We start from the raw sequence: 20,216 nt of genomic DNA on the forward strand, positions 1-20,216 counted from the left end.
TATATAAGATTAGCACTGATCAGTTTCGCTTTATCCATTGCTCTATCCCTGTACAGTAAAAAATTAAATCAGCAGGATTGGTCATCCAAACCCTGCACATGCCGTTGAAAAGTCTGGCCCCGTCTGACTCCTCCAGATAACCTATAAGCCATGCATGATAAAAGTTTCTTTGTTTTACCTGAGATCTTGCTCCATGCCACATTATTTATAATAGTGATGTGACTTATGGTAGGGACCCTGGGCCATGTTGCATCAGTTTGACCTTGGGAGGGGCTGAAGACTGAGACTAAGACCAGACACATGCACAGTCATGCCTATGTGACCAATCCTAATAAAAACCCGAAACACAAAGGGTGCAGCTTCTTTAGTTGGTGTGTGCTGTCATACGAGTACATCACTGCCAGAAGAATTAGGAATTGTTCATATGAACCCTCTGGGAGAGGACAGTTGGAAAGTCATGCCTGGCCTCTCCTGGACTAGGCCCTACCCATCTTTCAACTTTACTGATTTTATTCTGTATCCTTTTTTGCTGTAATAAACTATACCGGTAAATGTAACAACATTTCTGTGTTCTTTGAAATGTTCTAGCAAGCCATCAATCCTGAGGGGTGATCTTAGAGAACTACAAACAAAATCTCTAACAAGTATATTTGTAAAAATGTAAAACAAACCTCACTGAGTTTTAGAGAATACTCACATTTTCAGTGTAAAAACTCAGACCTGCATTTATTTTATTTTTGTATCAGACAAAATAAGAATTTAATTAGTTCACTTATTCCAATTTCTAAAAAAAAAATTGTAAAATGTCTGAAAAATTAATAGTCTGTTTCTGAGGGTATTGGCTTAGGGAATATTTAATAAGTGAGCCACTTGTTAAAAATGTGCAAATATTTATCAATTGCACCACTTTTATCATGAATGGCACATGTATAGGCTTTCCACAGACTAGCCCAACTAAGGCAAATCTAGACGTGCCATTGGTGAGACTCATCCATGTACTAAATCTGGGATGCTCAAATCTAGAAGGAAAGCGATTTTGAAGTAACAACCCTGCTAACTAAAATTTTCTGAGGTTACAAGATCTGAAATTGGAATCAGAAAGAAATGGGTTTGACACCCTTAGTTAAGTCACTTACACTTCCAATCCTGTTTCCTAGTCAAAACACAGAGATTCCATATTTATTTTAATGAATACATATCAAGTGCTTATCATGTGCTAGATACTTTGCAGGTCATTAGATGAGAATTGAATGACACACACACACACACACACACACAAACACACACAGAGTATATGTATATATATGACAGCTTTCTTGTGGCTATTTGAAGATCTAATTACTCTTAGAGATGAATTTTTATTTTTAAATATCTAAATGTATTTAAAAAATCCAACATATATAAATCATTTTGAAAGTCCCTGGAAAGAAAACGCAATTCAAGTATTTCTTGATATATAGACTAATTTCAGTCCCGGAAGACCATCTATTAGGAGAAATTTGAGCATTATTTTCCCATTGACTATCAATAAATACTTGATGTGCCCTAACTCTTAATCAAAACGTAGAAAAAGAAAACAGGTAACATAAAAGCTAAATCTAAACAGATAATATGAAAAATGTAAATCCACAATCATTGAAATTGAAAGAAATCACATCCTCAAATTTGTTTGATTTTTATTCTCTAACAATGACCCATTGGAGATACTGAACATAATTCCCTTTTTCAATAAATTGATATAATTGATACAGTCTTAAGTAAGACCATATTTCAACCTTTGTGAATATTGCTCTGGATTCATACTTTGCTTTCATTTTTCTTCTACTGTCTCTAAAGTACATACATATAAGCACCCCAGAAATAAAGAATCTCCTTTTAGCTTTCCATAATCTGCTTTATTCTGCTTTCAGGTTTTGTTTTGTTTTGTTTCTCTAGGTAAAGTCGTAAACCCCAAATCACAGGACAAATGCTTCTTATGAAAGTCCCCACCCATTCAGTACATTTGTATATTCTAATTTTTATACAGTAGAGTTTGTTTTAGATATAGTGTTTGTGTGCATGAGTGTGTGTGATGAGTTTATACAGTAACACTGGGAAATAGTCTCTGTCATAATTTCCACAGCAAATTCTACAAACTGTTTAACCTTCAAGTAAGGGATGCCTTCATCTAAAACTTGATCACAAAATGAAGCACCTTAGAAAATATTTTAAAACTTGCCATTTGCCAGTTTAGAATGATACTTACTATTACCGGGCTGCATTCTTTCTTGTCGCATTGCACAATTAGATGTAAACATCTACATGAGCCCAACCAGACATGTCCATGAGCACTTGTCCTTACTGATGCTTGTGAAAGCTTTAATTTTGTATGCTCTCAAGAACCACAATCATGAGATTATAGCCTGAAAAATGTTTAACAGAAATGTTAAGTGATAGCCTTTTCTTTAAAAATCCCATATATGCTTTTCTTTTCTTTTTTTCCCTAATACTCTTGTATACACTCATGTTGTGTCTGCATGATTGTGACAGAACTAGTTACAAGTACATAATCAAATCCATTCACTTTGGGACATTAGGACTATGGCTTCTGGGTTTTCATCATTACTGTGGTACATTATCAGTTACTTGAGAAAAGACACAGTGAAAGAGACATTGCCCTTTTTTGGGGACCTACAATGTCAGGCACTATGCTGAGTTGTTTAAACATACTTTATTACTTCATCTTACCTGCAACTCTCTGAGGTATATGAACCCAGATATCAGTCAAAGCCATCCTGCTCTTTTATTTCTTTAAATATGCATATTCTATTTTACTTACTGACAAAGTTCCATTGCTTTTCCCAATATTTCTGTGACTATTCAGGGCTTAAATTCTCATTTATTTTCATTTTTACCAAATTGATTGTCAAATTCTAATTTGGTTTCTTCCTTTCGTACTTCTTTGTGACATCTAAAACTATGGCCTAGTGCACTTTTTAATTTTTTTTCTAAGATATCACTCACACAACTAGCAGGGTTAAATGTTACTGAAGACTTGGCTCTAAAAGCAACCAATAGTACCAAAAAAAAAAAAAATCCAGGGAAGAAGAGATTCTGAGTAAGAGAGAGAGACAATCCCACGTGGGAGAGATGTCTGATCAGGTACTTTACAGGCATCTATTTTTGTAGGAGACCTTTAACTATGACCAACTCATAGAATTTCTCATCAGTCGGTCATAAGGAACTTGGTATGGTTTGTTCAGGTCTGCTTTCTCAGTTCTGAAAGTTATTTAGCACATGGTATGTACTCAATACCTGATGAAGAATGGGCAGATTTTCTACCTAAACTATATTCAACTCCTACTATCATGCGTCTCTCTCTATTACTCAAAATTCTTCATAAACGCATCTCTCTTTCACTCACGTTTCTCTTCATTAAAATCACTAATTCCCAACTTTGTTTCATACAGCAGTTTAACTCTTGCTTTGTCTGCTCTATTTCATTCTAGCTGTGCATTGGAAAGTCAACCTTCCACAACCAAAATGACCTATCAGAAGATTTATTTCTGTTAAACAAATATAATTCTTCTTCTGGGCTTGCTTGCTGTGTGTGCACGTATGCACAAGCACACATGCAGATAACCTTTATGAAGCCCATTTTATAAAGTAGGCCAAGCTAATCTTTCAATACTATTAGATGTCTAGAAGGATTTTCTACTTTCTCAATACCATATGTTGTTTGATTTGCATATTTAATATTTTAATATTGGACACGACAGTGTAGGCATTCAATAAATAATTTTCAAAGAGTTGATTATATTAGATTAAATGATATGCTTGAATTATCTAAATATGAAGAGCAATTTTCCTCTGGAAGTTATTTGTTATTCATAGCCCCTTTTTGTTTGGTCTCTGATGTATAGAAAAGATGTCCCTATTTAGCTATCATTCTCGGGCCAGCCAACCAATGCTACAATGTTATACTGTAAAACTATTGGATCTCATTGGTACTCAGACCCACAGATATTCTGAGACAGTTATCTCTCAGATACTAATTTTCCTCATATGTAAAAAGAACTACCATTGTAGACCCTGCCTACTCATTTCCCTGAGTAGCAGATGCAGTAATTATTCAATGGAATCTGAAAAGTGATAAAGATGTTGTTGTTTAAAAATGTCATTTTTCACATTTACATGCAATGAAAGAAATCAGGTAATACATCAATAAAGATATTAAACATTTATTTGATAGACTTTTAATAAAAAAAAAAGTGCAGACTTCTTTTGATAAGCTCTAGTCATTCCCTATCTCCTTTAGACAGGATTTGAGTGGAAACTCTAACATTACCTCTCAAGTATACTTCTGAGAAGTATAATAATAGTTTTATTAAATTTATTTCATTACCAATTTCATAATTGTCTGACTATATGTTGTTAATGGGATATCATTTAAATAGAAATCCTGGTCTACGTCTACTAATATTATTACTAATGATCTCATATCAGCAAACTGTACATTACACAGAAAACATTTTTAAACACAGGTGTGGTTTTCTAAGCAATTCAGTTTTGTGGTTCCTATAAAGTTAAATGGGGAAAGAAAACAAACATATAAATGTCAAGAATGTAAATTACATTTGCACTATTTTATTTGCAATAAAAAGAGATTTATTTTACTAGAAGCAGGTAGAAACATCATTTAAAAAATGAGTTAAGAAATTTTTAAGTTCTACTTTATACTTCAGAAATAAACATTTTTCTTCATCTTGGTCTACTTTTTTTTTCATAATGATCACAAGTTCTGGAGCAGTCTTTTATAAAAGGTGCTTCTTCTTTGAATATGACTGTCAATTATAACATTAGTATGCTTTTTTTTTTTTTTTTTGACCAGAAATGCCTATTGACTTGAGCCTACTCTACTGTCCATAAGACCATCCACCGTCCTCGCCAAATCATTTTGTTGAGATAGCTTGGTTTCATACAATGGATGATGTTCTTGAATCTAAATAATGTATTTATCTTATACATCTTTAATTAAACATGTTTAACATTTTTTATCATATTCACTTAATACTCTCTGAGATATTCTAACTTAGAGGAACTACCTAACTTTTGGAATTTTGGAAAACAAGACTAAAAACAAGTAACTATCATTTTAATATAATTTGTATATTTTAAAAAACTAGAATCGATTCCATAAGTAACAAACCAATTATGAGAACGTAATGCAGACACAATCCCCTCACCCCAACCACATTCTGAAAAGAAAAGATAAAATGAATTCCACAAAAAGCTGAGTCAGAATGTCACCCAGCCATTTCCTTTGAAGTAAATCTCTTAGGCATACTAAATAAACAGAACTAGGTTAAAAACAGAGATTGAGGCAGTATCGTCAAAGTGCATTTATTTTTTCAGAAATGTCTGGAAAACTTGCAAATTGTCCTAAAAAATTAAATTCTTCTTTCTCTTTTAATCCATATGGCTTTCCCTGCCTCTTTCAGCTAGTCTAGAACAGGCCGTAGAACGAAACCCCTCCCCCAAGACCAACTTTGTTGGCTTTACTACAATGGTGTATGAAAGACAGAAGCTTCCCAGATTTGACTGAGAAAACCAGTGTGAAGTGTCTGCTGGCTGTTATTACTTTTCAAACTGCTTGGCCACTTGCAAATATGATTCTGTTTAAAAGCCAGCTGATCCTCTGCTGCTGCTCTCAGGGAGACAACTTTCCCATAGGCTCCAGCTGTTGCCACATGAGGCCTGATGCTGTTAATACCAAGGAACAAATCTAATTTTATTTTTAACTCCAACGTTACCCCAAGAAAATAATAAAAAGGGTGTTTGTGGTGTGAGGCGAATAAAGTGTTAACGAGTTACTAGAAAAAATTTGCCATGCCTGAGGAGAAATATGTTAAAAGGTTTTATAGAGAGGAATAACTAGAAAGATGCTTCTACTCATAACACAAAAGTTCTGTAATACCCTGTACATACTTTGCTTTAAAATTGTCCCTTGTTGTCTGTCCCATCAGACTAAGCTCTCCAGATTGGTGCACACAGGTGTGGCATCTAGTTAGATGCAAAGATGTTGGGAGAATAAATGAATGAAAGGATTTTAATATTAACTTTATGACTGACTAAACTGCCGTCTCTAGCTTCTAATACTCCATATTTTATACTGAAAATGTATTCCATTTATTTGAGGGAATAAACTGTCCTTATGTCTCCTCTGAGTTCAATACTTTGTGTTTCTTCTCTTAGAACACAGAAGCAGTTGGTAGGGGAGGGGGGTGATTTTGATCCCCTGGATATTAACTTTTGGTGATCTACAGAAGTTTACGCTTATAAAGACTTGGGGTGGGGGAGAACTGTTTCTGGTATCTAATACTTAGAAACCAGGCATGCTCCGAATATCTTAACATGCACGGGGAAAGTCCCCACAACAAAGAATTATTTGGCTCAAAATGTAATCGTGTTGAAGTTGAGAATATATGCTTTAAAAAGTTCTGTTCACCACTAAAGAGTTGTGGAATGCCCGGGGGTGGGGGGGGTGGGAGGTTCTTTCTGAGTTGAAGCTGTGATGTCTGCAGAGTCTAAGTCACATGATGGACATGGTTCCTCCTCTTTCCTGTCATCCTTTGTGCCTGTTGCCACCTATTCAGATCATTGGCTTCAGCCAAATATCAATAAAATTGCAACCTAGAAAATCAGTACATAACCCACGGTTGCCTGCATTCATTTTCTAATCTTTATCCCAAGGACAAATGTGTCTTGAGAAAAGGACTGATGATGCCCCACCACTGTTTTTCTTCATCAAGGGCAAACTGTCTCTTTTCATTGTTCTGAAATTAAGCTTTAAAAAATGCAAAGGTATTCAGGAGAGTCCCAGATCTCCACCTATAAATATGCACGTGTGTTCTTATACCCACCAATACAAACCCTATACACCTGTTTTGCTCTGCCCCTCTCTGGATAATGTAAAGCCAAATTTTAGACTGCAAGATTCATTTGAGCTTCTCCTTCTAGCCTTTTTTGGATGGACAGTACATAATGTGAATAAAGTAAAAACGAGATCTTTTCCTCTGCCTAAATGTTTGCTCTGTATTTAAATGACCCAAGTTAGAGAAAATTGATTGGATTGTGGAATCAAAATTAAGTATGGATTTGTAACTTTCTGCTCTACACCATGTGCAATTACTTATAAAGAGCTAAATAAATTTTAAAAATATAATCATTAACAACAACAACAACAACAAAAACACAGAAATAAGTGACCTTCTGTTTCCTTAATTCTTTCTCCTGAACAACAATCTTATAAGGTAGAAGAGTTGGGATTCAAGGCTACAGAGGTGAGCTGCTCTAAAATATTTTACGTTTCTCTATTATTTTCCTTGCTGCATTTGCCTTTGATATCTCTAGGCTAGAGGTTATTCATAGAGTTAGCCTAGTCCTTGATCTTACTCCTATCTTCAGACCACGAAGTCCATTGTTAAGTTTTGACCTTTTTTAGTTTGCTGACACTTTATTCAAGTCTTAGGTCACCACTTTCCACTATAAAAGGCAACCCAGGAACTAGTTACCAGTCTGAGCTGGCTGAGTTAACTTTCTCAAACATCTTTCTTGCCTGAATAGATAACTCTTAGTCACAACCTATGTTTTGTTAACTTTATCTACACTTTCCAATTCTAGTAATAGAAGCAATAACTCAACTCTTGGTACAATTAGTACCTCTGCTTAAATTCTAAAAACATTCATAAAACCTCCATTCATTAATTTTTATATGAATGATTATCTACTAAGTGCTTTTGACCCAGGGTTAACTAAAATGAGGAGCGATAATATTAATAGAGCAAAGCTTACTTCTAAATACATAAAACAGGTCCATAATGGTGGAAGAAAGATATTGGTTGTTTGGCTGAAATGTGAGTGAGTTGGAAATGCCAGAGCTGTCACGGTTTAATGTAGCAGAAGGGAGTCAAAGGCTTAGGGAGACTGGAATATTTAAGAAGATCTATCATTTAAGACCTACTCAGTGTACCCTGGAAGGGTCCAAAGACCTAGCTTTCACCACTGTTGGAAATAAACCTGTGAAAGAGCCACAGCATTCTTGATGAGCTCTGTGATCACTCCTTTTCTACATGCCAGACTGCACAGTGGGAACAGCAGTCACTGCATTGAGAAACCTAGTGCAATAGGAGTAATCAGCTCTTGGGTTAGCAGGGGCCAAGAAGAGGCACGCAACCACCAAAGGCAAGGTGGACACGGTTTACCATAATGGGCGGCAGTGTCAAAGCAGCAAGCAGAATAATCTTAAACACACAAGCATATAGCACTGGCTAGTTAATCAGTGTTTCTGGAAGTGAACTAGGAAGGCTACTAAATTTTCACTTGATCTGTATAAGCAGAAAATTGTGAAATTTTTTCAAGTGAAAAAAAGCCCAATCTGAATCATAATAACGGTCCTCAATTTCCAGATTTGAGTTACTTAACACTCCCAGAATCACTTTGAATGGAGTAGAGACCAGGTCTCGTTGAGGAAAAACCCCCAGTACACTCCTTATAATTTATACTGTTAATTGTACTCCCAGTCTAACCCAAAAGGACCTGCAGCCTTTTACTAGTGTAACTGTGCATTAGAGGAAGGGACATAATCAGAATTTGAGGGGGATAACTGGACACTGGCTATGAACTGACACTAATTCCAGGAGACCCCAAATATCATTGTGGTCCACCAGTCAAAGTAGAAGCTTATGAAGGTCAGGGGTCAATGGAGTTTTAGCTCAGGTCATCTCACAGTGGACTCAATGGGTCCTTGAACCCATCCTGTGTGTAATAGAAATATTCAGTTACTGAAATATTGGTTCTATGACCTGTGGAATAAGGGCTATTACAGTAAGCAAGTTCAAATGATAGCCACTAGAACTAACTATGACGAGGAAAATCATAAACCAAAACACAATACCACATTCCTGAAGTGACTGTAGAGACTAATGCCACCTACAAGGACTTACTTGGAAGATGCAGGGGAAGTGATTCCAACATATCCTCATTCAATTTGCCTGTTTGTCCTTTGCAGAAGAGAGATATATCTTGGAGAATGACAATGGGTTATTGCAAGTGGTGGCTCTGATTGTAGCAGTTGAATCAGATGAGGTTTTGTTGCTTGAGAAAATTAACATATCCTTGGTAGCCGGTATTCAGCTATCGATCTGATAAATGCATTTTTCTCATCGCTGTCAATAAAGACCATCATAAGCAGTTTGCTTCCAGCTGGAAAGGCCAAGAATGCACCTTCATTGTCCTACCTCAGAGGTATTTCAACTTACAGCCCTATGTCTTAATTTAGTTCACAGGAATCTTGATTGCCTTTTACGTAATATATCACACTGGTCCAATACACTGATAGCGTTATGCTGATTGGACCTAGTGCACAAGGAGTAGTAACAACTCTAGACTTATTGGTAAGACATTTGCGTATCAGAGGATGGGTAATAAATTTGATGACAATTCAGAGACCTTCTACCTCAGTGGTGTGTCAAAATACCCCCTCTAAAGTGAAGGATAAGTTGTTGCATCTGGCCCCTTCTACTTCTAGTGGGCCGCTGGATTTTCAAGTCAGCATATTCATCATTTGGGTTTGTTACTCTGGCCTATTTCCCAAATGATCTGAAAAGCTCTAGCTTTAATGAGAGATGGCTCTGCACTGGGTCCAGGCTGCTGTGCCAGTCGCTCCGCCATTTTGGCCGCAGGACCCAGCATATCCAACAGTACCTGAAGTGGCCATGGCAGATAGTATTGCTGTTTGGAGCCTTTAGTAGATCCCTGGATGTGAATTGGAGCACAGGATCTTAGAATTTTGGAGCAAAGCCCTGCCATCCTCTACAAATAACTACTCTCTTTTGACAAACAGCTCTTGGCCTGCTTCTGTGGTTTATTAAAGTCTGAACACTTAACTATAAACCACCAAGTTATCATGTGATCTGGGTTGTTTATCATGATCCACAAAGCCATAAAGTTAGGCATTTGCAGCAGCACTCCAACATCAGATGGAAGTGGTACTTAAGTGATCATCCAGAGTGGGACCCAAAGGCACAAGTAAGTTATATGAACAAGTGGCCCAAAAGTCCATGGTCCCTACTCCTATCGCTACAATGTGTTATGTCTATTAGCATTTACCTGGGTCTCTTAGGGAGTTTCCTACGATCACTTAACAAAGGAAGAGAAGACTCAGGTCTGCTTTACAGATACTTCTGCATAATATACAGGAACCTCTCAAAAGTGGACAGCTGCAATACTGTAGTCCCTTTTTGGAACATCCCTGGAGAATGATGAGGAAAAATTCTCCCAGTAGCAGAAATTCAAGCAGTGCACATGGTTGTTCATGTCGCTTGGAAGAAGAAATGGCCTACTGTACAATTATATACGGATTCACAGGCTGTGGCCAAAGGTTTGGCTAGATGATCAAGGACTTGGAAGAAAGATAATTGGAAAATTAATGACAAGAAAAGTTGGAGAAGAGGTATGTGAATGAACCTCTCTGAATGGGCAAAAAATGTGAAGATATTTGGATCCCATTTGAGTGCTCACTACAGGAGTTTATCAGGGGAGGATTTTAACAATCAGCAGATCGAATGATCCATTTCGTGGATACCTGTGAGTCTCCAATCTCAGTCACTCCTATCAGCGCCCAATAGACTCATGAACAAAGTGGCCATGACAGTAGGGATGGAGGTTATGAATGAGCTCAGCAACACAGACTTTTACTCACCAAGACCACCCTGGCTACATCCAGTGCCCAATCTGCCATTAGCAGAGACTGATATTGAGATCAATATGGCACAATCCCCTTAGGTTGTCAACCACCTACTCAGTGTCAGGTTGATTACAATAGACAATTTCCATCATGGAAGTTGACATTTTTTTCTTGCTGGCACAGACATTTACTTGGATACAGATTTGTCTTTTCCTGTATCCAAGTTATATCCACTCAATGCCTCCACCGGACACACAACAATGATGACACTGTACTGGAGGTTAAAACTGCCACTCAGACATTTTGTGCTTCTTATAACTCTGAATCAACAAAGAAGTACTGGCTGATCACCAAGTTAAAGTACTGGCTGATCACCAAGGGGAAACTGGACTACTTCTCCACAGTGGAGTTAAAGAAGAGTTTGCTTACAATACAGGATCCCTTAGGCTGTCTCTCAGAATTACCATGCCCTATAATTAAAGTCAATGAAAAACTACCACAACCCAATCCCAACAGGACTACTAAAGACTCAGACCCTTCAGGAATTAAGATTTGAGACATACCACCAGGTAAAGAACCACACCAGTTGAGGTGCATGTTGAAGCCAAAAGAAATACTTATGAGTACTGGGTATTGGAACAAGGCAACTATGGATATCAGCTATGACCACATGACTAGTTTTAGAAAGGAGGACTGTGATTGTCATGAGTATTTCTTATTTACTTTGTTATGAACGTGTCTGTATGTGTGATGTCAGTATCTTTTATTTTTCTTTTCTCTTATTCCCTGATCATGTAACATAAGACATACTGACTTTACATCATAGCATTTAAGTTACAGGATGTCAAAGAGACGAGTAAATATAATTCAAGAACTTTACCTCATTTTCTGGTCAAGAGTTTAGTGCATTTCCAGTTGTATGCAGGAGAGTTGTATCGTGTTAGGGAGAATTGTATCCTTGCTATTATCTCCACTTGAAGAATAAGTGTAGTTTAAGGAGATGCGTATGGGTAGCAAGTAGATAAGTGGCAGATTTAGGATTGTTAATTTAATCAGTCAACTTGATTGGGCCATGGTGTACCCAGATATTTGGTAGACATTATTCTAGGTGTTTCTGTGAGGGTGTTTTTGGATGAGATTAACCTTTGAATTAGTAGACTGAGTAAAGCAGATCACCCTCCTTAATATGGGTGGTCCTCATCTAAATAGTTGAAGGCCTGAATAGAACAAAAAGGCTGATCCTCTCAAGAGAAAGGGGGAACTCCTTCTGCCTGACTGCTGAGCTGAGATGGTTTTTGTTTGCTTGTTTTTTGTGTTGTTTTTTTGTTTTTTGTTTTTATTCCCCCCCGCCTTTAGAGTCAAACTAAACCATTGGTTCGCTTTTGGTCTGGAACCTGCTGACTTTTGGACTGGAACGGAACCATTGATGATCCTGGGTCTCTAGTTTGCTTACTACAGATTTCAGGTCTTTTCAATTTTCTTAATCTTTCATCTTCCAGGAACTTGGGAAGACATACTGAGCAAGACAAACATTGTATGTGTCCTGGTACTCATAGTCTGAGAATTTTAAAGTTGTTCAGTCCTACACATAACATGAACTATGTCTGATACTAGTTTTGAACTCTTCTTATATCCTGATTTTAGACCTTGTTTCTTATCATCACTTTATGCTTACACTTTCTTTTCTGCTACTTTCTCCCTTTCATCTGCCTCAATAGGAACTTATTGAGAATCTATGACAAGCAATACATCGTGCTAAGTACCTTGCTGAATACAAGATAAAGGAGACTCTGCCCCGCCCTCAAAGAGTTCAAAGCCTGCTGTGGGATCTGTTAAATGACAATGTTAACATACAAAGAAAGAAGTCCTTCTACAAAAGGAGGATGTGAGGGAAGACTTCATGGAGGAAGAGATTCTTCTAGATGATCCTTTAAAGAGAAGCAAGTCTCCCACAAGCAAATAGAGATAAGACACTACTGGGCTGATATTCAAATTGAGCAAAAGGTTCAGAATACCTAATGAATTTATTGAAGGTGAAACTCTGTGGCCCCATGTGATTAGGCAAGGATCCCTGCTTTGGGAGAAAATAGTGAATGCTAGTCCAGGAAGAGCCTAGAATGGTGTACTGAGAAACATAGGGGCTATATTTCTCATACCATCAGGATATAACATAAATAAATTGTGGTATGTAAATATTGGAGCCACAAAGTATTTATAAAAATAATATTGCAAAATGGAAATTCTAAACCAGTTTTTAGATCCTATTTCATTCCATGATGAATTTGGGTTTCTATTGAGCTATGAAAACAAAGCATTGTCATGCTGTGTTTATTATGGAAAAACCTCTCTATCCCAGTTAAATGATTTTAGTTTTCAACAACTTTACATGACAAACTGTAATTTTGCTTTTTCAAGCTAACTTTCATTGTCTTTTCTTAAGGAAAATCATCTAGATTTGTCATACCTGGTTCAAAGCACTTCTAAATATGACTCATATCTTAGTGAGTCATATTTCATCATATCAATATTTCTCTCATATCAATATTTCATCAGAGTCACTGGAAAATAGACTTCTTCTGGAATATTGTTGGTAGATATTGGTGAAGCTTTTTTTGTTTCTTTTGAGTACAAAAACTGAAAGTCACCTCAAAACATACATATATTTTAGGAAATTTAAGGGGATAGGTAAAGTAGGAAAAAGTTATAATTTCTAATGAAAAGTTCAATATTCTGAATTACTCCATAAAAGATATTATTTCAAAGCTTCTTCATGATTTTGCAACTACACAGACTATAAAATTAGGATACTTGATGAGATTGCCTCTGCATTCCCTTCCATCTCTAAGTTTTTATGGTTTGACATTTGCAGCTTCTTTACAAAAATTCTTGGTAAACATTAGCATAAGTGAACATCAAAAATAATGTGAGTTTTTATTTTCCATAACTCAGAACATACTTTAGTCTCTGAATTAGGTTTCAGGATAGTTTTTGTTCCCCCCAAATCCAGGCACTTATTATTAAATCTATTTTCTTTGACACTTCAGTAACCATATTTGAAAAGCAAAAAAACAAACAAATAAAAAAACCAAAAAGCTTAACTTGAAGATATCTTTACTTAAACATCATTCTAAACCATTACATACAGTACAATGTATTGGTTAAAAAAATGTTTTGGAATCCAACGACCTGGGGTTGCACTGTGGTTGTTTCCATTAACAAGTTATGGGATTTTGGATGTGTTATTAAACCTCTTCCAATATCAGTTTTCTAAAAGATAAAATAGAGATAAAAATGGAACTTCTATCATATTGTTTCAAGAATTAAGTGTGATAATAAATTCAAAGCACTTAATAACGTGCCTGGCACAGAGCCCATGATCTCTAAATTGTAGCTATCATTACCAATAAAAAAATTGAAAACTTAGAAAGGCATATTTGAAACTGGAAGATGCTTTACTTCTCTGCAGTTGTTGCTGTACCTATATTTTCTGCCTAATAAAGATTTCATACATGTATTTATAATAAGTAGCTTATGCTACTTTCAGTTTTGGCATTTAATCTGCGATAAGTAGAGTTCATTTCCTTATTGAGCGCTTGCTTATAAATACACTTTTCCTCTACTGTATTTCCCATCTTTCTTTTTTGGGTTATTTTGCCAGTTTTAAGTCATTGCTATGAATTCTCTGATATTCCTTTCCTCCTCCTAAATCTGGGAAGGCTTGTAACTACTTCATCCAAAATATTACAGAAGTGGTGCTAAGTGACTTTCAAAACTAAACAAAAAGTACATGCAGCTCCTATCTTGTTTTCTGGAAAAATTTCATCTTGATTTTTGAACCTCCAGGTAAGAATCCCAACTACCCTGATGCCACCATGCTGGTACTTTGGTTGACAGTCCCAGATGAGTGTCACTATTTAGCCATCAAAGAACCAGATAGGCAGGTAAAGAAAACACGGTTAGCCCATACACAAACTAGATAAAAGCAAGTAACCATCATCAATGTCATGTGGAGTAGAAGAATTGAATAGCTGATGTCTGGCAAATTCTTGCGCCTTGAGCCGCACAGTGATAACATTTAGTAAATACTTGATGCTCGAAACTCTAAGTTTGGGTAGCTTGTAATGCAGGAGCAATACATACCTGGAATGAGAACATTCTTAGAACTTGCCCTTTACACACTCACTAATTTGACCCTAAAAGCTTTTGCACTTGCCAAATTGAGGCTGAAAATAATGGACCTCATAATAAGGTAATTGCACATACAATTGGAGAGAAGTACGTTCATTTTACAGAACAGGTAACAAAGTTATTACTCTAGGAATCCATTACAAGTGCAATTACTTTCAGGTTAATTTCTGCCCCTTTGGCTAATTGTAGGCAGAAAATTTTGAATGAAAAAGTTAAATGCCTACTAGAAACTCCTTAGAAATGCTTTTCTTTATTATTCTGTACAGGTTTCTGGTAACCTGTAGCCATCAAATATTACAAGAAATCAGACTTGAAGTGGTATTCCTGGTACACTGTCTAAGCTAAAATTGTGCCATGAGGCTATATTTGCCAAAAATTCTTTATGTTTTTGTATTTTATTTTTTATCCTAAACCATTATATACTACTAGAATGCCCTTTAACCTCTTGAATGTGTCCAACTGTGACAACTCCATTATATTGCATAATAAAAGAACACTGGCCTATTCATGGATTCTACAGGGGAAAAAAAAGCGTTGCAAGCTGCATTCTTTTTAATACACATTGTATGTTTATTACAGAAAGAAATAGCATAGCCTGAAAGAAGATATAAAAATTTGAATTACTACACCAAGAAACAAGAAAAATAAATGTTTCTATACATTTATCAAAAATATGTATATTATACCTGTGTGACATGTTACAAAAATGGTTTGATTCTACATATTGTCTATAATCTTTATTTATATGACAATATATTATGGAATTAATGCATGCTAAATAAAGATATCTGTCATCATTGTTAATCTTTATGTGTTATTACATAACTTATTTGACTTATCTACTATTATACATTCATATCATTTCCAATGTTTCACTAATATAAATAATGCATTGAAATATATTTATATCTTTGTGCATTCATTCAGTTATGTTTTTAAGGATATATTTCTAGAAATGGTGTTCATAGATCAAAATTTATAGATGTGTTTGTTTAGTAAGATATGCCTCTTGCCACATGAATACTGAGGACAGTTTCTAAATGGTCAATATGATAAATAAAAGAAAAATATCCTGACTGACTTTAAGAGATCGAAGTACTCAGTACTGCTGATAAAAAATTACTTCCTGATATGCAATTTTGTTTGAAGTAAAGTTGTTGAGTATGTATTGTGATTTATCACGATAATTGTTTAACTTTGAAATGAAGAAATGTCAGTAATATCATCAGCAGTACTGAAAAGTCATGGAGAAAAGGAAAGTTGGGACTTGCACCATTCATCTTTAGATTTCTGGAGATAATTATGAAGATTTCACTTTCATTAGATTTTGCTGCCATTTGTTGAAACCAGGCAAACAAATGATTACAGATTCTTGGGCGTGAAAGGGTGATATGTTTGGGAGTTGCTGGGGCAGTTTCTGTGCATGGGCCTGTCAGATATAATTTCATCCCCCAATCTGACATTTTTTCTCACTAATTTGTATATACCTAATAATGTTTTAGGTTAAAACATTATTAACATTTTTTAAACTTAAGCAGAAAAACTTAAATGAACAAAAATATTAATTTCAGCATTATGCAAAATAATTTAAAATAGTATATGTTATTATTGTCACTAATAAGTAGAGTTAAATAAATTAATATCAACTAATATAAATGAAAAAAGTCATGGTTTATGATGAACATTATATCTACTTAGAATATTAAAGTAGATTGAAAAATAAATGGAAAGGAACATAAAATATTTCAGTCTTTTTACTTCTAAAACATATATTATTTCTTCCTGGGAATATCACAGATAGGCCAGATATTTTTATAATGACTTTCTTGTTTATGTTTTTTCTATTTATGTCTACTAATTGAATCAGAATATTAATGTGATTTCCTGCATCCCTTTAATAGGAACCAGTTCTGACAATGTATGATGTTTTTTAGCTTAGAATTTTCAAAGGCAAGACAAAGCCCTGGACAATTTTGGATTACAAATATCCCTCTTTGTAATTATCATTGCTTGATTTAGCACAGTGATGGGAGAGAATGTTTTCTAGGGGGTTATTGGAGTTTACAAAATCTTCACTGAAATTTCCTTCAGGAAAAGCCTGAAATAGGATAGTGCTTTAAAATTATAAAGGAAATGTAGTTCTATATTAGATTATTTTAACCAAACGGGTCTCTATAATGCTCTGCATAATCCCAAGACCCAAAAGTTCTGTAAGACCGAATAAATGAGACTTGTAAACTTACATATTGCTGTAGTTTAAAAGTATATAATGAATGTTATATAGAAATATGAGGAATTGTGTTTTTAAATTAGAGAAAACTATGATAAAATATGTTTTATACCCATAATTAGAAGTACTTAATTTAAGCAAGTATATATAGGAAGGCTGGGAAGGAATTAAACATCGCAACATTATAGAAGGATGTGGAAATTTATGAAATCATTTGTTCATTTGTCTTTTCAAAAATACTTATTGAACACTTACTATATGAACAATTTCCCCTTCTATTTTTCTCTGAATTTTCTTTAATTTGGGAGAGATACATAATACAAATATCATTATAATTTTTTTCCTTATCATATAGTAAAAAAAAAAAATTCTTTGCTTACATAGGAAGAAAAACTTGGAATAAAAATGGTTGTGATTCAGCTGAATGAAAAGCATAAAACATAGGTGATTGGCATAAAACTGCAGAAGACTATAACAGGAAATACAAAGGAATTCATGCAATTGAAAAAGAAGATATAAAAATGAGTGAGATACTGAAAACTACAAAAGATTGATAAGTAAATTAAAGAAGACCTGGATAAATGAAAATACTTCCCATGTTCATGAATTAGAAGATTTAACATTGTTAAAATAACAATGCTACCCAAAACACTACACAGATTAACCTAATCTCTATCAAACTTCCAATGCCCCTCCCTTTTTTTTTTTTTTTTTTTGCAAAGGATGGAAAAGATGATTCTAAGTTCATATTAAATTTAAAGGGGTTCTGAATAATCAGAACAATATTGAAAAAGAAGGAAGAGGATTCACGCTTCCAAAAGTCAAACCTTACTCCCAAGCTACAGTAATAATAACCGTGTCGTAATAACATCATTATAGATATATAAACGGATGAAATAAAATTGAAAGTACATGAATAACCACATGCATCTATAGCTAATAGACTTCAACAAGGGTGCCATGACCATTTAATGGGGGAAATTAGTCTTTTCAACAAATGGTGGTAGAACAACTGACTATCTGCATGCAAAAGAATAAAGTCGGAGCCCTATTTTATTCCTACAAAAATTAACTCAAAATGGATCAAAAACTTAGAGAAGCTAAAACTATACAACTCTTAGAAGAAAACATAGATGTAAGTCTTCATGACTTTGAATTTGGCAATGAATTCTTAGCTATGAAATAAAAGCACACTCAACAAAAGAAAATAAATAGATTAAATCAGACCATTAAAATTAAAAAAAAAAACAAAAAACTTTTGCGTGTGAAAATGTATTATCAAGAGAGAGGAAAAACCTACAGGATGGAAAAGAATACTGTACATCGAGGTTCTCCAGAGAAACAGAACCAGTACGATATATTAACTTATCTCTTTCAGGAATTGGCTTGCGCTGTTATGGACGCAGAGAAGTCCCACAGTACCACCTGCAAGCTGGAGAACTGTGGAGCCTACGGTATAATCCGGTTCACGTTCAAAGGCCTGAGAACCAGAAGACAGGACACTGGTGCAAGTCCAAGAGTTCAAACACTCAAGAACCAGGAGCTTCAATGCCTGGTAGCAATAAAATATGAACACCCCAGATCAAGAAAAGGAGAGAATCTGCCCTTCCTTTGCCTTTTTGTTTCATTTGGGCCCCCAAAAGATTACGTGAAGCCTACCCACATTGGAGAAGGTAGTTCTCTTTATTCAGTCTACTGAATCAAATGCTAATCTCTTCCAGAAACATCCTTGTATAACACACCAGAAATAATGTTTTACCAGTTATCTGAACCCGGTCCTTAGCCCGGTCAAGTTCACATATAACATAAATCATCACAGGTTTAATATCCTGAATACAGAAAGAACTCCTAGAACTTTACAACAAAAGACAAAACAACCTAATTTAAAAATGGGCAAAGGACTTGAAGTGACATTTCTCCAAGGAAAATATACAAATGTCCCAAATCACATGAAAATGTGCACAGCATCATTAGTCTTTAGGGAAATGCAACTCAAAATCACAAGATACCACTTCACACTTGCTAGGATGATTATAATAATATTTTAAAAAACGGAAAGTAAGTTTTGTAAAGGATGTAGAGAAATTGGAAGTTTTGTACACTGCTGATGGGAATATAAAATGGTGCATTTCTGTGGGAAACAGTTTGGTGGTTTCTCAGAAAGTTAAACATAGAATTATTATATAACAGAGCAAATTACTCCTATGCATACACCCAAAAGAACTGAGATCAAGCACTCAAACAAATACGTGCACACACATGTTCATAACAGCACTATTCACAGGAGTCAAAAGGAGAGGGGAACTAATGGCCAACAATAGATGAATGAATCAAGAAATTGCAGTATAAACATAAAATGAAATTTTATTCAGCCAGGAAAGGAATATTATATTGGTAAACAGGCATGCATCACATAAAGACACTTGGGGCAACTACAGACCACAGATACAGTGGTCTTATAAAATAACACTGGAGCCTAAAAATTTCCATCACCTATTTATGTCGCAGGCACCGTAATGCCCGAGTGCAGTGCATTACTCACATGTTTGTGGTGATGCTGGTGTAAATAAACCCTAATGAGCTTCTAGTTGTATAAAAGTATACTACCACATACAATTGTGTACAACATATAATACTTGATAATCATAATAAATGACTATGTTACTGGTTTGTGTATTTATTAAACTATATGTTTTATCATTATTTTAGAGGTTACTCTAATTATGAAAAGAAAGTCTGCTGTAAAACAGTATGCCACAGTATACCTGCACCAATTTCATACATCTCCTGTTTACCGTCTCTTGATTGCATAATTTTCTCTTGATCAGGATTTAATCTCATGTACAGCAACATGATGTACAGGCTTGTAGCCCAAGAGCAATAGGCTATACCATCTAGCCTAGGTGTGTAGTAGGCTGTACCATTCAGGTTTGTGTAAGTGCACTCTGTGATGTTTGCACAATGATAAAATCACCTAACAATGCATTTTTGGGAATTTATACCTGTCATTAAGCACTGCATGAGTATATCTTGTATTAATCACTTTTAATGTTTTCAAGGTTGAAAACATTT

The sequence above is a fragment of the Rhinolophus ferrumequinum genome, chromosome 6, assembly GCF_004115265.2.
Source record: "Rhinolophus ferrumequinum isolate MPI-CBG mRhiFer1 chromosome 6, mRhiFer1_v1.p, whole genome shotgun sequence".
In the NCBI taxonomy this organism is placed as follows: Eukaryota; Metazoa; Chordata; class Mammalia; order Chiroptera; family Rhinolophidae; genus Rhinolophus; species Rhinolophus ferrumequinum.